At 50.6% G+C, this 15,063-nt stretch overlaps 6 non-coding genes and 7 pseudogenes across 6 annotated transcripts; all 13 read left to right on the top strand.

Annotated features, from left to right (window-relative positions):
- Nucleotides 1-389: 389 nt before the first annotated feature.
- Nucleotides 390-508, top strand: LOC126532693 (5S ribosomal RNA). Its single transcript, XR_007599840.1, has one exon. It is a non-coding gene; the product is annotated as a 5S ribosomal RNA (ribosomal RNA).
- Nucleotides 509-1,022: 514 nt separating this feature from the next.
- On the top strand, nt 1,023-1,141 carry LOC126532781 (5S ribosomal RNA; annotated as a pseudogene).
- A 514-nt stretch (nt 1,142-1,655) lies between these two features.
- LOC126532704 (5S ribosomal RNA) lies at nt 1,656-1,774 on the top strand. The gene has a single exon (XR_007599841.1). It is a non-coding gene; the product is annotated as a 5S ribosomal RNA (ribosomal RNA).
- Nucleotides 1,775-2,289: 515 nt separating this feature from the next.
- Nucleotides 2,290-2,408, top strand: LOC126532815 (5S ribosomal RNA; annotated as a pseudogene).
- Nucleotides 2,409-2,922: 514 nt separating this feature from the next.
- On the top strand, nt 2,923-3,041 carry LOC126532715 (5S ribosomal RNA). Its single transcript, XR_007599842.1, has one exon. It is a non-coding gene; the product is annotated as a 5S ribosomal RNA (ribosomal RNA).
- A 515-nt stretch (nt 3,042-3,556) lies between these two features.
- LOC126532804 (5S ribosomal RNA) lies at nt 3,557-3,675 on the top strand (annotated as a pseudogene).
- A 514-nt stretch (nt 3,676-4,189) lies between these two features.
- Nucleotides 4,190-4,308, top strand: LOC126532726 (5S ribosomal RNA). The gene has a single exon (XR_007599843.1). It is a non-coding gene; the product is annotated as a 5S ribosomal RNA (ribosomal RNA).
- Nucleotides 4,309-4,822: 514 nt separating this feature from the next.
- LOC126533022 (5S ribosomal RNA) lies at nt 4,823-4,941 on the top strand (annotated as a pseudogene).
- A 516-nt stretch (nt 4,942-5,457) lies between these two features.
- Nucleotides 5,458-5,576, top strand: LOC126532737 (5S ribosomal RNA). The gene has a single exon (XR_007599844.1). It is a non-coding gene; the product is annotated as a 5S ribosomal RNA (ribosomal RNA).
- Nucleotides 5,577-10,974: 5,398 nt separating this feature from the next.
- On the top strand, nt 10,975-11,093 carry LOC126533014 (5S ribosomal RNA; annotated as a pseudogene).
- A 514-nt stretch (nt 11,094-11,607) lies between these two features.
- Nucleotides 11,608-11,726, top strand: LOC126532748 (5S ribosomal RNA). Its single transcript, XR_007599845.1, has one exon. It is a non-coding gene; the product is annotated as a 5S ribosomal RNA (ribosomal RNA).
- A 514-nt stretch (nt 11,727-12,240) lies between these two features.
- LOC126532959 (5S ribosomal RNA) lies at nt 12,241-12,359 on the top strand (annotated as a pseudogene).
- Nucleotides 12,360-12,873: 514 nt separating this feature from the next.
- Nucleotides 12,874-12,992, top strand: LOC126532948 (5S ribosomal RNA; annotated as a pseudogene).
- The last annotated feature ends 2,071 nt before the right edge of the window (nt 12,993-15,063 follow it).

Raw genomic sequence — 15,063 nt, 5'->3', positions numbered from 1 at the left:
CAACGTCGAAGTGCAAAAACAATATGCAAGCCGCTAGGCGATTGTACGCGCAGTGACGGTGGTAACCGGTATAAGTAATGGTGCAAAATTTAGTCGCACAAACTGCTAACCGTTTACCTATTACACCCGTATCCAGCTCAGTGACAATCAATAACTTGGCTCATTACTAGCGCCAAACGTGGGCTGCAGCGGACGCACATCGTTGCGCTCGTCCTCTTGTTTTATTGCGAGCTCGACTCGGCAGCGACTAACCACAACAATCGGAGCAATCCACGTACCCGACGTGTGCCTGTACTGTCAACGGAAAGACAGTGCCGCGTGCGTGCTGTAGCAATACGTTGCGAATGCACATAGCACGATACAGGTGCAGTCGTAAACATAGCATCCCTGCCATCGGCCATACCATGCTGAATACGCCGGTTCTCGTCCGATCCCCGAAGCTAAGCAGCATTGGGCTCGGTCAGTACTTGGGAGGGAGACCACCTGGGAACACCGAGTGCTGATGGCACCCTTCATTTTGCTTTTTTTTTTATTGCGTGCTTCTGTGACTTATTTTTTTTTCTTTTTTTTACACTCACGTGTGGGAGGTTTTATTTACTGTTACGTTCAACTGGCGCAGCCTACTGGTAGAGCCAACGTCGAAGTGCAAAAACAATATGCAAGCCGCTAGGCGATTGTACGCGCAGTGACGGTGGTAACCGGTATAAGTAATGGTGCAAAATTTAGTCGCACAAACTGCTAACCGTTTACCTATTACACCCGTATCCAGCTCAGTGACAATCAATAACTTGGCTCATTACTAGCGCCAAACGTGGGCTGCAACGGACGCACATCGTTGCGCTCGTCCTCTTGTTTTATTGCGAGCTCGACTCGGCAGCGACTAACCACAACAAACGGAGCAATCCACGTACCCGACGTGTGCCTGTACTGTCAACGGAAAGACAGTGCCGCGTGCGTGCTGTAGCAATACGTTGCGAATGCACATAGCACGATACAGGTGCAGTCGTAAACATAGCATCCCTGCCATCGGCCATACCATGCTGAATACGCCGGTTCTCGTCCGATCCCCGAAGCTAAGCAGCATTGGGCTCGGTCAGTACTTGGGAGGGAGACCACCTGGGAACACCGAGTGCTGATGGGACCCTTCTTTTTGCTTTTTTTTTTATTGCGTGCTTCTGTGACTTATTTTTTTTTCTTTTTTTTACACTCACGTGTGGGTGGTTTTATTTACTGTTACGTTCAACTGGCGCAGCCTACTGGTAGAGCCAACGTCGAAGTGCAAAAACAATATGCAAGCCGCTAGGCGATTGTACGCGCAGTGACGGTGGTAACCGGTATAAGTAATGGTGCAAAATTTAGTCGCACAAACTGCTAACCGTTTACCTATTACACCCGTATCCAGCTCAGTGACAATCAATAACTTGGCTCATTACTAGCGCCAAACGTGGGCTGCAGCGGACGCACATCGTTGCGCTCGTCCTCTTGTTTTATTGCGAGCTCGACTCGGCAGCGACTAACCACAACAAACGGAGCAATCCACGTACACGACGTGTGCCTGTACTGTCAACGGAAAGACAGTGCCGCGTGCGTGCTGTAGCAATACGTTGCGAATGCACATAGCACGATACAGGTGCAGTCGTAAACATAGCATCCCTGCCATCGGCCATACCATGCTGAATACGCCGGTTCTCGTCCGATCCCCGAAGCTAAGCAGCATTGGGCTCGGTCAGTACTTGGGAGGGAGACCACCTGGGAACACCGAGTGCTGATGGCACCCTTCTTTTTGCTTTTTTTTTTATTGCGTGCTTCTGTGACTTATTTTTTTTTTCTTTTTTTTACACTCACGTGTGGGTGGTTTTATTTACTGTTACGTTCAACTGGCGCAGCCTACTGGTAGAGCCAACGTCGAAGTGCAAAAACAATATGCAAGCCGCTAGGCGATTGTACGCGCAGTGACGGTGGTAACCGGTATAAGTAATGGTGCAAAATTTAGTCGCACAAACTGCTAACCGTTTACCTATTACACCCGTATCCAGCTCAGTGACAATCAATAACTTGGCTCATTACTAGCGCCAAACGTGGGCTGCAGCGGACGCACATCGTTGCGCTCGTCCTCTTGTTTTATTGCGAGCTCGACTCGGCAGCGACTAACCACAACAAACGGAGCAATCCACGTACACGACGTGTGCCTGTACTGTCAACGGAAAGACAGTGCCGCGTGCGTGCTGTAGCAATACGTTGCGAATGCACATAGCACGATACAGGTGCAGTCGTAAACATAGCATCCCTGCCATCGGCCATACCATGCTGAATACGCCGGTTCTCGTCCGATCCCCGAAGCTGAGCAGCATTGGGCTCGGTCAGTACTTGGGAGGGAGACCACCTGGGAACACCGAGTGCTGATGGCACCCTTCTTTTTGCTTTTTTTTTTATTGCGTGCTTCTGTGACTTATTTTTTTTTCTTTTTTTTACACTCACGGGTGGGTGGTTTTATTTACTGTTACGTTCAACTGGCGCAGCCTACTGGTAGAGCCAACGTCGAAGTGCAAAAACAATATGCAAGTCGCTAGGCGATTGTACGCGCAGTGACGGTGGTAACCGGTATAAGTAATGGTGCAAAATTTAGTCGCACAAACTGCTAACCGTTTACCTATTACACCCGTATCCAGCTCAGTGACAATCAATAACTTGGCTCATTACTAGCGCCAAACGTGGGCTGCAGCGGACGCACATCGTTGCGCTCGTCCTCTTGTTTTATTGCGAGCTCGACTCGGCAGCGACTAACCACAACAAACGGAGCAATCCACGTACACGACGTGTGCCTGTACTGTCAACGGAAAGACAGTGCCGCGTGCGTGCTGTAGCAATACGTTGCGAATGCACATAGCACGATACAGGTGCAGTCGTAAACATAGCATCCCTGCCATCGGCCATACCATGCTGAATACGCCGGTTCTCGTCCGATCCCCGAAGCTAAGCAGCATTGGGCTCGGTCAGTACTTGGGAGGGAGACCACCTGGGAACACCGAGTGCTGATGGCACCCTTCTTTTTGCTTTTTTTTTTATTGCGTGCTTCTGTGACTTATTTTTTTTTTCTTTTTTTTACACTCACGTGTGGGTGGTTTTATTTACTGTTACGTGCAACTGGCGCAGCCTACTGGTAGAGCCAACGTCGAAGTGCAAAAACAATATGCAAGCCGCTAGGCGATTGTACGCGCAGTGACGGTGGTAACCGGTATAAGTAATGGTGCAAAATTTAGTCGCACAAACTGCTAACCGTTTACCTATTACACCCGTATCCAGCTCAGTGACAATCAATAACTTGGCTCATTACTAGCGCCAAACGTGGGCTGCAGCGGACGCACATCGTTGCGCTCGTCCTCTTGTTTTATTGCGAGCTCGACTCGGCAGCGACTAACCACAACAAACGGAGCAATCCACGTACACGACGTGTGCCTGTACTGTCAACGGAAAGACAGTGCCGCGTGCGTGCTGTAGCAATACGTTGCGAATGCACATAGCACGATACAGGTGCAGTCGTAAACATAGCATCCCTGCCATCGGCCATACCATGCTGAATACGCCGGTTCTCGTCTGATCCCCGAAGCTAAGCAGCATTGGGCTCGGTCAGTACTTGGGAGGGAGACCACCTGGGAACACCGAGTGCTGATGGGACCCTTCTTTTTGCTTTTTTTTTTATTGCGTGCTTCTGTGACTTAGTTTTTTTTCTTTTTTTTACACTCACGTGTGGGTGGTTTTATTTACTGTTACGTTCAACTGGCGCAGCCTACTGGTAGAGCCAACGTCGAAGTGCAAAAACAATATGCAAGCCGCTAGGCGATTGTACGCGCAGTGACGGTGGTAACCGGTATAAGTAATGGTGCAAAATTTAGTCGCACAAACTGCTAACCGTTTACCTATTACACCCGTATCCAGCTCAGTGACAATCAATAACTTGGCTCATTACTAGCGCCAAACGTGGGCTGCAGCGGACTCACATCGTTGCGCTCGTCCTCTTGTTTTATTGCGAGCTCGACTCGGCAGCGACTAACCACAACAAACGGAGCAATCCACGTACACGACGTGTGCCTGTACTGTCAACGGAAAGACAGTGCCGCGTGCGTGCTGTAGCAATACGTTGCGAATGCACATAGCACGATACAGGTGCAGTCGTAAACACAGCATCCTTGCCATCGGCCATACCATGCTGAATACGCCGGTTCTCGTCCGATCCCCGAAGCTAAGCAGCATTGGGCTCGGTCAGTACTTGGGAGGGAGACCACCTGGGAACACCGAGTGCTGATGGCACCCTTCTTTTTGCTTTTTTTTTTATTGCGTGCTTCTGTGACTTATTTTTTTTTCTTTTTTTTACACTCACGGGTGGGTGGTTTTATTTACTGTTACGTTCAACTGGCTCAGCCTACTGGTAGAGCCAACGTCGAAGTGCAAAAACAATATGCAAGTCGCTAGGCGATTGTACGCGCAGTGACGGTGGTAACCGGTATAAGTAATGGTGCAAAATTTAGTCGCACAAACTGCTAACCGTTTACCTATTACGCCCGTATCCAGCTCAGTGACAATCAATAACTTGGCTCATTACTAGCGCCAAACGTGGGCTGCAGCGGACGCACATCGTTGCGCTCGTCCTCTTGTTTTATTGCGAGCTCGACTCGGCAGCGACTAACCACAACAAACGGAGCAATCCACGTACACGACGTGTGCCTGTACTGTCAACGGAAAGACAGTGCCGCGTGCGTGCTGTCGCAATACGTTGCGAATGCACATAGCACGATACAGGTGCAGTCGTAAACATAGCATCCCTGCCATCGGCCATACCATGCTGAATACGCCGGTTCTCGTCCTATCCCCGAAGCTAAGCAGCATTGGGCTCGGTCTGTACTTGGGAGGGAGACCACCTGGGAACACCGAGTGCTGATGGCACCCTTCTTTTTGCTTTTTTTTTTTATTGCGTGCTTCTGTGACTTATTTTTTTTTCTTTTTTTTTACACTCACGTGTGGGTGGTTTTATTTACTGTTACGTTCAACTGGCGCAGCCTACTGGTAGAGCCAACGTCGAAGTGCAAAAACAATATGCAAGCCGCTAGGCGATTGTACGCGCAGTGACGGTGGTAACCGGTATAAGTAATGGTGCAAAATTTAGTCGCACAAACTGCTAACCGTTTAGCTATTACACCCGTATCCAGCTCAGTGACAATCAATAACTTGGCTCATTACTAGCGCCAAACGTGGGCTGCAGCGGACGCACATCGTTGCGCTCGTCCTCTTGTTTTATTGCGAGCTCGACTCCGCAGCGACTAACCACAACAAACGGAGCAATCCACGTACACGACGTGTGCCTGTACTGTGAACGGAAAGACAGTGCCGCGTGCGTGCTGTAGCAATACGTTGCGAATGCACATAGCACGATACAGGTGCAGTCGTAAACATAGCATCCCTGCCATCGGCCATACCATGCTGAATACGCCGGTTCTCGTCCGATCCCCGAAGCTAAGCAGCATTGGGCTCGGTCAGTACTTGGGAGGGAGACCACCTGGGAACACCGAGTGCTGATGGCACCCTTCTTTTTGCTTTTTTTTTATTGCGTGCTTCTGTGACTTATTTTTTTTTCTTTTTTTTACAGTCACGTGTGGGTGGTTTTATTTACTGTTACGTTCAACTGGCGCAGCCTACTGGTAGAGCCAACGTCGAAGTGCAAAAACAATATGCAAGCCGCTAGGCGATTGTACGCGCAGTGACGGTGGTAACCGGTATAAGTAATGGTGCAAAATTTAGTCGCACAAACTGCTAACCGTTTACCTATTACACCCGTATCCAGCTCAGTGACAATCAATAACTTGGCTCATTACTAGCGCCAAACGTGGGCTGCAGCGGACGCACATCGTTGCGCTCGTCCTCTTGTTTTATTGCGAGCTCGACTCGGCAGCGACTAACCACAACAAACGGAGCAATCCACGTACACGACGTGTGCCTGTACTGTCAACGGAAAGACAGTGCCGCGTGCGTGCTGTAGCAATACGTTGCGAATGCACATAGCACGATACAGGTGCAGTCGTAAACATAGCATCCCTGCCATCGGCCATACCATGCACATTCTGCTTCCGGCAGCCGAGCTGAGCGGTCAGCAGAGTCATGGGCTCCAGTGGAGCAGCGACAGCGGCCACTTTAGGCCGCGGAAACAGGCTAAACGACGACAAGGATTATGCCTTTATTTTGCCGCAACTGCCCAAAGGTCAATTGGTGATTAATACCGTCTTTTTGCACGGTGATGTACGTGCGAGACCGTACAAGGTGGAAGATTTCCGGGACGCCCTTCTGCCGACGGGCTTGCTGCGTGATGTGGTATGCATAGGGGCGTACCAGATCAACCACGTCTGGGCAGTGACCTTCAGTGATGCGAGTGCCACAAAAAGGCTTCTGGACCTCAAGGAACTCCAAGTGAAGGGACGACGGTGCGTCATCGTTGACCCGCAGGATCAGCAGGTGAAGCTAAGGCTTCACTGGCTGCTGTACGGCGTGGCCGACGAGGACGTTCGGACGGCATTCGCGGCTTTCGGCAAGGTGGAGGAGGTGAGCCGGGAGCGATGGCGCGTCGAAGGCATGACAACGAAGACCTCAACCACCAGGACCGTCATTCTCAAATTGAAAAGCGGCATGAAAGTGGAGGACCTGCCACATCAGATACGCATCGGCGGAGAGTTGGCCTTGGTCGTCGTGCCCGGTCGACCGATGCAGTGCCTGCGCTGCCACGGCACGGGACACGTCCGCCGTGAGTGCAGAGTCCCCCGATGTACCTTATGCAGACGTTTCGGCCACGTCGACGAGGACTGCGTAAGATCTTATGCCACCGTAACAGGCCCAGTAGCTAGTGAAGTTGCGGAAGAGCACGTCATGGACGTGGCCGAAGCGGAGGACGCTGCTAAAGGAACGCTAGACACGGTCTCGACAGCGACAGCCAGTGGGACGACGGCTTTGGGCGTGGTCAGCAAGGTGGCTGAAACTACCGTGAAGCCGAGTGGGACGGTGCAGGGCGCGACCGCTGAGGGCCAGCCTACGCGGAGCAGTAGTGAGGACCCGCCCGACAACGATGCGACGGCAATGCAGCAGGAGGAGGCCGTCCTCGACGGCGACCGGACTTCGACTCTTGGTGCGCCAGTCAAGCGCCCCCATGACCAGACTAAGGACCGCAACGACGGCGCGACCAGCACCAGCGAAGGGCCGCCGACAAAGACACCTCTTGGGAGGCGCACGAGCTTAAAACCAAAGCCGAATGTCCCACCTGAGAGAAAGCCTGCGGACAAAGTGCCGCCCACAAACAACGCCGGGAAACCGGGAGGTCCCGGAGGCGGCTAGCCGAGGGCTAGTCGTGAACGGTAAGCACCATGCTCTGGGCCTACTTTTCTCTTTAGCTCAACATGGCTCAGATACCGTCCCTTAATATTGCCACTTTAAACGTGAGAGGGTTGGCGGCTAGTCGTAGGCAAAGTCAAGTCCTACGGTTGGTTACTGATCACGACGTCGACGTACTAGCCGTCCAGGAAACTAAGGTTGACGGGGAGGAGGAGACCGGGAGCATGGTGCGCCGTTTCACGTCTAGGTATTTTGCGGTGGTAAGCCATGCGTTTGGCACGGCTGGGGGGTGCATTCTTTTTGTGAAGAAACTGCCCGGACTGCAGATTCAAAGTACCTTTTCTTGTCAATCTGGAAGGATTGTTTTTTGCGATATTGTTTTGTGCGAGTTTCAGTACCGTGTCATATGCGTATATGCGCCCAATTCAGTAGAAGAGCGTGCCCGTTTCTTTTTGAACCTTTCGCAGTATGTTCGATGCGATAAGCGCGTTATGCTCTTAGGAGACTTTAATTGTGTAATGAGCGCTAGTGACAGAGCCAATAATGCCGGTGTGCGTGACAGAAGCAGTGAAGTCTTGTCAAAACTAATTAGTGAAAATGAACTAGATGACGTTTTTGATTGTCTGGAAGGGGGGCGTGACGTGACACTCACACGTTTTCAGGGCAGTAGCCATGCGCGGTTGGACCGAATCTACATTTCGCTGAATACCATTCCAAGATGCCACGGTTATTCTGTAGTACCCGTATCGTTCTCAGATAATTGTCTCGTAATATGTAATGTCGGTATAGGGAAACGGAAACATGCGTTTAATTGGGAGATGTGGAAAATGAATGCCTCGTTATTAAATGATGAATCTTTTGTAAAGGCAGTACGGAATGCCATTGATGAAATACGCAAAGATGAAGCTGAAACAATAGCTGAAAAGTGGGAATGTTTCAAACAAAAAGTTAAAATGAAAGCCTTAGAAAGGTCAAGCTGCCTCAAATTTGAGAAGGAATATAAAGAAAAGGCTTTGCGAACACTACTTCAGCAGCTGATAACGCTGGAGTGCAGAGAGCCTGGTCTGTACAAAGACGATCTGCGGAGCGTCAAGGAAAAGCTTGAACAGTTCGATAAAGAACGTTATCAAGGTGCCATCGTGCGAGCACGAGCAGATGTATTAGCGGCGGGGGAGACGCCCACAAAAAGGGCGCTTGGACTCGAGAAGGCGCACGGACGGCGAAACCATGTGGATAAGATTTTAATGAACGGGGTTCTTGTTGACGACAACGAAAGCATAGGACGCGCCTTCTGTCAGTACTACCAGTCGCTCTTTGCATTTAAGGCAGCGAATGTAGAGAGTTTCAAAGCCGATTTTCTTCAGCGGATGCCGAGACTGGGAGATGACGCTAAAGAACGATTGGAAGGCAACATTACCGAGAACGAAGTTGAAAAGGCAATCGGCGATTTGAACTCGGGCAAGTCGCCTGGGCCTGATGGACTGTGTGCGGGGTTATATAAGGCTTTCAAAAGAGAACTGGCCCCATTGTTAGCAGACGTATTCAATGACGCGTACAAGAAGAAATTATTGCCCCCATCTTTTGGAAAAGCGCACACAATACTAATCCCTAAGAGTGATCAAACAGACAAACTCAGATTCGTGTCATCCTATAGACCGATATCACTAACAAACATTGATTACAAGATCTTTATGAAGATTTTAGCTGCGAGACTTCAAGGCGTCATCAAGGAAATTGTTGGAGACCACCAAACTTGCGGCATCAAGGGGCGGTCCATTTTTTCGAACATCCATCAGATGCGGAGCGTGCTCGAGTGCTGTGACGTCACCGATGGTGGCGTTGCAGTTCTTCAGCTCGATTTGGAGAAAGCGTTCGATTGTGTCGCTCACGTTATTTTGTTTGCCATCTTGGATCATGTTAATGTCGGTTCCATGATCAGGGAGGGCGTGGCCTTGGCGTACCAGAATTGCACAACAAGATTAATTGTCAATAAGTGTCTGGGGGCCCCCATTAACATCATGCGTTCAGTACGCCAAGGCTGTCCCCTCAGTCCGCTGTTATTTGTCATATACATAGAAGCAATGTGTGTAGTAATTAACGGAAATGACAAAATACGTGGTTTCAGATTAGCAGCGACAGAGGTGAAGCTGCTCGCATATGCAGATGACATTGCAGTGTGTTGCACAGACAAACCAAGTGTAACGGAAACAGCATCGGCAGTGAAACATTTCTGTGATGTCACGGGTAGTAGAATAAATTGGGGCAAATCCCTAGGCCTGTGGCACGGGAAATGGGAGTCTGCACCGGACAACTTCGCGAACCTCAACTGGGTAAAAACGCCGACGAGGTATCTGGGCGTTCCTCTCAATAGCTACAATAGTAGCGATGAATATTGGAGGAGCCAAGCCAATGAAATGAAAGAAAAGGCGGACAGATGGAAGGATGTGAAGCTGTCAATTTTTGCAAGGGCGACAGTCTGTAATATGTGTTTTGTCACGAAGTTATATTATGTCATGCAAGCGTTGTATTGCTCGAGAGCAAATGTGCAAAGGCTGCACAGAGTGTTTGCTGTTTTCATCTGGGGGTCAACATGGGAAAGGTGCAGCCGAACAAATTTGTTTAGAAGAGTGAAAGACGGGGGTGTGGGTTTGGTTCATCTTTTTGTTAGACAACTAGTAAACCGATTCTTGTTTTTTCGCGATGTGCGCCATCCTTTCTGCGCACAGTATGCCAGCTCAGGTTGAGCGGTGCTTTGCCGGCACATGTCGTTAGTACGGCATGCGTTACCGGATCACTTCGTGGCTTCTTTAAGGAAGTGGCCGACAGCGTAAGATTTCTTTCTGTTCGATTTTCAATGGATTACCTTTGCGATGTTAAAAGGAAAAGATTGTATAAAGATGTGTGCGACATTGTTTTCCCAGTGCCGTTATACAGAGCCATTTACAGTGGAGGGCCAGGACTTGATGTACTTAAACGCGTAAAACGCATGGAGGTGCCACCAGGGGTAAAAACGTTTTTTTTTAAGCTTCACACCGGTACGCTCTCAGTGAAGACTTTCATGGAAGAGCGAGGTTGTATCGTACCATGGGGAACGCATTGATTGATCTGCAAAAAGCAGGAAACCATAGATCACGTTTTCTTGGAATGTTGGCAGGGCTTCTTTTTCTGGGACGTCTTAAAGCCAACCCTGAAAAAAGAGTTACCGGTGGACCCCCAAGGGATAAGGTATCTGACAATTAAGGATGATGACGGGGTTCCATATGATTTCATTATGTTAAACGCTCTCCACTGTATATGGCGGGCTCGTATGGCAGGGTACTATTGTGATCCTGACGCTAGGCCCGCTCGCGTTTATTTCAGAGAATGTATGTCGCGATTCATAGAAATACAGAAAATGCAACAATGTGTTCCGGAATGGCTGTGGAGGCTAGAACCTCTGACAGCCATGAAGGAATTTTAAGTTGACAACGCCTGTCCAATAGGGACAGACGGCTTTGTTGTATGGTGTGACTCTTTTCTTTCCTTTTTGTTTGTATTGCAATTGTGATACTGTAATGTGTGGAAACTGCACGTTCTGCGAAAAAACCGGTAATAAATAAAAAAAAAAAAATCGGCCATACCATGCTGAATACGCCGGTTCTCGTCCGATCCCCGAAGCTAAGCAGCATTGGGCTCGGTCAGTACTTGGGAGGGAGACCACCTGGGAACACCGAGTGCTGATGGCACCCTTCTTTTTGCTTTTTTTTTTATTGCGTGCTTCTGTGACTTATTTTTTTTTCTTGTTTTTACACTCACGTGTGGTTGGTTTTATTTACTGTTACGTTCAACTGGCGCAGCCTACTGGTAGAGCCAACGTCGAAGTGCAAAAACAATATGCAAGCCGCTAGGCGATTGTACGCGCAGTGACGGTGGTAACCGGTATAAGTAATGGTGCAAAATTTAGTCGCACAAACTGCTAACCGTTTACCTATTACACCCGTATCCAGCTCAGTGACAATCAATAACTTGGCTCATTACTAGCGCCAAACGTGGGCTGCAGCAGACGCACATCGTTGCGCTCGTCCTCTTGTTTTATTGCGAGCTCGACTCGGCAGCGACTAACCACAACAAACGGAGCAATCCACGTACACGACGTGTGCCTGTACTGTCAACGGAAAGACAGTGCCGCGTGCGTGCTGTAGCAATACGTTGCGAATGCACATAGCACGATACAGGTGCAGTCGTAAACATAGCATCCCTGCCATCGGCCATACCATGCTGAATACGCCGGTTCTCGTCCGATCCCCGAAGCTAAGCAGCATTGGGCTCGGTCAGTACTTGGGAGGGAGACCACCTGGGAACACCGAGTGCTGATGGCACCCTTCTTTTTGCTTTTTTTTTTATTGCGTGCTTCTGTGACTTCTTTTTTTTCTTTTTTTTTACACTCACATGTGGGTGGTTTTATTTACTGTTACGTTCAACTGGCGCAGCCTACTGGTAGAGCCAACGTCGAAGTGCAAAAACAATATGCAAGCCGCTAGGCGATTGTACGCGCAGTGACGGTGGTAACCGGTATAAGTAATGGTGCAAAATTTAGTCGCACAAACTGCTAACCGTTTACCTATTACACCCGTATCCAGCTCAGTGACAATCAATAACTTGGCTCATTACTAGCGCCAAACGTGGGCTGCAGCGGACGCACATCGTTGCGCTCGTCCTCTTGTTTTATTGCGAGCTCGACTCGGCAGCGACTAACCACAACAAACGGAGCAATCCACGTACACGACGTGTGCCTGTACTGTCAACGGAAAGACAGTGCCGCGTGCGTGCTGTAGCAATACGTTGCGAATGCACATAGCACGATACAGGTGCAGTCGTAAACATAGCATCCCTGCCATTGGCCATACCATGCTGAATACGCCGGTTCTCGTCCGATCCCCGAAGCTAAGCAGCATTGGGCTCGGTCAGTACTTGGGAGGGAGACCACCTGGCAACACCGAGTGCTGATGGCACCCTTCATTTTGCTTTTTTTTTTTATTGCGTGCTTCTGTGACTTATTTTTTTTCTTTTTTTTACACTCACGTGTGGGTGGTTTTATTTACTGTTACGTTCAACTGGCGCAGCCTACTGGTAGAGCCAACGTCGAAGTGCAAAAACAATATGCAAGCCGCTAGGCGATTGTACGCGCAGTGACGGTGGTAACCGGTATAAGCAATGGTGCAAAATTTAGTCGCACAAACTGCTAACCGTTTACCTATTACACCCGTATCCAGCTCAGTGACAATCAATAACTTGGCTCATTACTAGCGCCAAACGTGGGCTGCAGCGGACGCACATCGTTGCGCTCGTCCTCTTGTTTTATTGCGAGCTCGACTCGGCAGCGACTAACCACAACAAACGGAGCAATCCACGTACACGACGTGTGCCTGTACTGTCAACGGAAAGACAGTGCCGCGTGCGTGCTGTAGCAATACGTTGCGAATGCACATAGCACGATACAGGTGCAGTCGTAAACATAGCATCCCTGCCATCGTTCATACCATGCTGAATACGCCGGTTCTCGTCCGATCCCCGAAGCTAAGCAGTATTGGGCTCGGTCAGTACTTGGGAGGGAGACCACCTGGGAACACCGAGTGCTGATGGCACCCTTCTTTTTGCTTTTTTTTTTTATTGCGTGCTTCTGTGACTTATTTTTTTTTCTTTTTTTTACACTCACGTGTGGGTGGTTTTATTTACGGTTACGTTCAACTGGCGCAGCCTACTGGTAGAGCCAACGTCGAAGTGCAAAAACAATATGCAAGCCGCTAGGCGATTGTACGCGCAGTGACGGTGGTAACCGGTATAAGTAATGGTGCAAAATTTAGTCGCACAAACTGCTAACCGTTTACCTATTACACCCGTATCCAGCTCAGTGACAATCAATAACTTGGCTCATTACTAGCGCCAAACGTGGGCTGCAGCGGACGCACATCGTTGCGCTCGTCCTCTTGTTTTATTGCGAGCTCGACTCGGCAGCGACTAACCACAACAAACGGAGCAATCCACGTACACGACGTGTGCCTGTACTGTCAACGGAAAGACAGTGCCGCGTGCGTGCTGTAGCAATACGTTGCGAATGCACATAGCACGATACAGGTTCAGTCGTAAACATAGCATCCCTGCCATCGGCCATACCAAGCTGGATTCCACTTCCGGCCACCGAGCGTGACGGACGTGTAAATCATGGGCTCCGTAGGAGCGGCTTCAGCGGCCCAGACGGGCCGCGGTACCAGGATTTCTGCCTCGGACGACGAGTATCAAGTTGTTTTGCCTAGTCTGCCAACAGGGCGTTTTGTTTTGAATACCATTTTTCTACACTGTGATATCAGGGCCCGCCCATACCGGGTGGAAGATTTTCGCGACGCGCTCGCCCAGTTATCGCTCCTGCCGGAAGTGGCTGCTCTCGGGGCCTACCGTATGAGCCATGTGTGGGCCATCACCTTCAAGGACAGCGACGCGGTGAAAAAGATCGTCAGCGTTGGAGAGCTGCAGGTCAAGAAGGGCCGGTGTCTCGTCATCGACCCCGCCAACCAGGACGTACGCCTGAAAGTGCATTGGCTGCTGCCCAGCGTTCCTGACGAGGACGTACGTTTTGCCTTCGCGCCGTTTGGAAAGGTCACCGACGTAGTCCGCGAGCGCTGGCGGGTTCACGGCGTGACTGATAAGAACTTAACAACAAGGCTGGTTACGCTGAAGTTGAAGCCGGGCGTAAAGCTCGACGACCTTCCGCATCAGGTGAGCGTCGCCGGGGAACTGGCTCTCGTGGTTGTGCCGGGCAGAGCTCCTCTCTGCCTACGCTGCCGCGGCACGGGCCACATTCGTCGAGAGTGCCGCATTCCACGGTGTGGTGCCTGCCGACGCTTCGGTCATGAGGACAGCCAGTGCGAGCGCACGTACGCTAGCGTCACCGGACCCGTGGGCAATGAGGACAACTCCGCCCTACTCATGGACGAGGCGGACATGGAGGACACGTCGACCGCGGCGGGTGAAGCAGCTGACGTCGTGGCAAAGCCGGCGGTGCGGCTTGAACAGGAGGAGAAACAAGTCGCTCAGGCTGTCTTCACAGGACACCAACAAGCGACTGCAGAGGGCACCGCGGCCATGCCGAATGCTGAAGAGAAAACCCCACCTGATGCGGAGGTGACCTCCTCCCTCGTTGAACCTGAAGGCATGGACACCCTTACCGGCCCAACTACCCAACCGACGGGAAAACGGCCCCACAACCAGACCGTTAGCCGGACGGCGAAACAGGACGGCAGCGGCGGCGACGAGCCACCGCCCAAAGCGACAGGTATAAGGAGGTCGACCTTGAAGCTTCGGCCGAACGTTACGGTCGATCCACGGCAGGCGGGTAAACCGCCTCCGTAATTCCGTGCTGTCTAGTTCGAATGGGGTTGGGGGGTTGGTGAGTGCAATGGCCGTCATCCTGAGCGCTAGTTTTTCAGAACCTTGCCAGGAAGGGGGGCTCAAGTTGCACTTGAGTGCCCTTTCCGGAAGGTCGAGCGGCGTCTCCTTTAGAGGCATTCCACGTGGTTGCCGGCGCACCTTCATGAGCGCTCATACTTGTGTAATTGTGATGGGCACCATTCTACCGTGTAGTCATGGCGGTTAATTTCGAAGGAATGCTACGTGTAGCAACGTTAAATGTACGAGGGCTCAGTGCAAGAAGACGGCAAT

The sequence above is a fragment of the Dermacentor andersoni genome, chromosome 4, assembly GCF_023375885.2.
Source record: "Dermacentor andersoni chromosome 4, qqDerAnde1_hic_scaffold, whole genome shotgun sequence".
Taxonomy (NCBI): Eukaryota; Metazoa; Arthropoda; class Arachnida; order Ixodida; family Ixodidae; genus Dermacentor; species Dermacentor andersoni.
The sequence above is the reverse complement of the archived record's forward strand: the minus strand, read 5'-3'. Positions and strand labels throughout refer to the sequence as shown.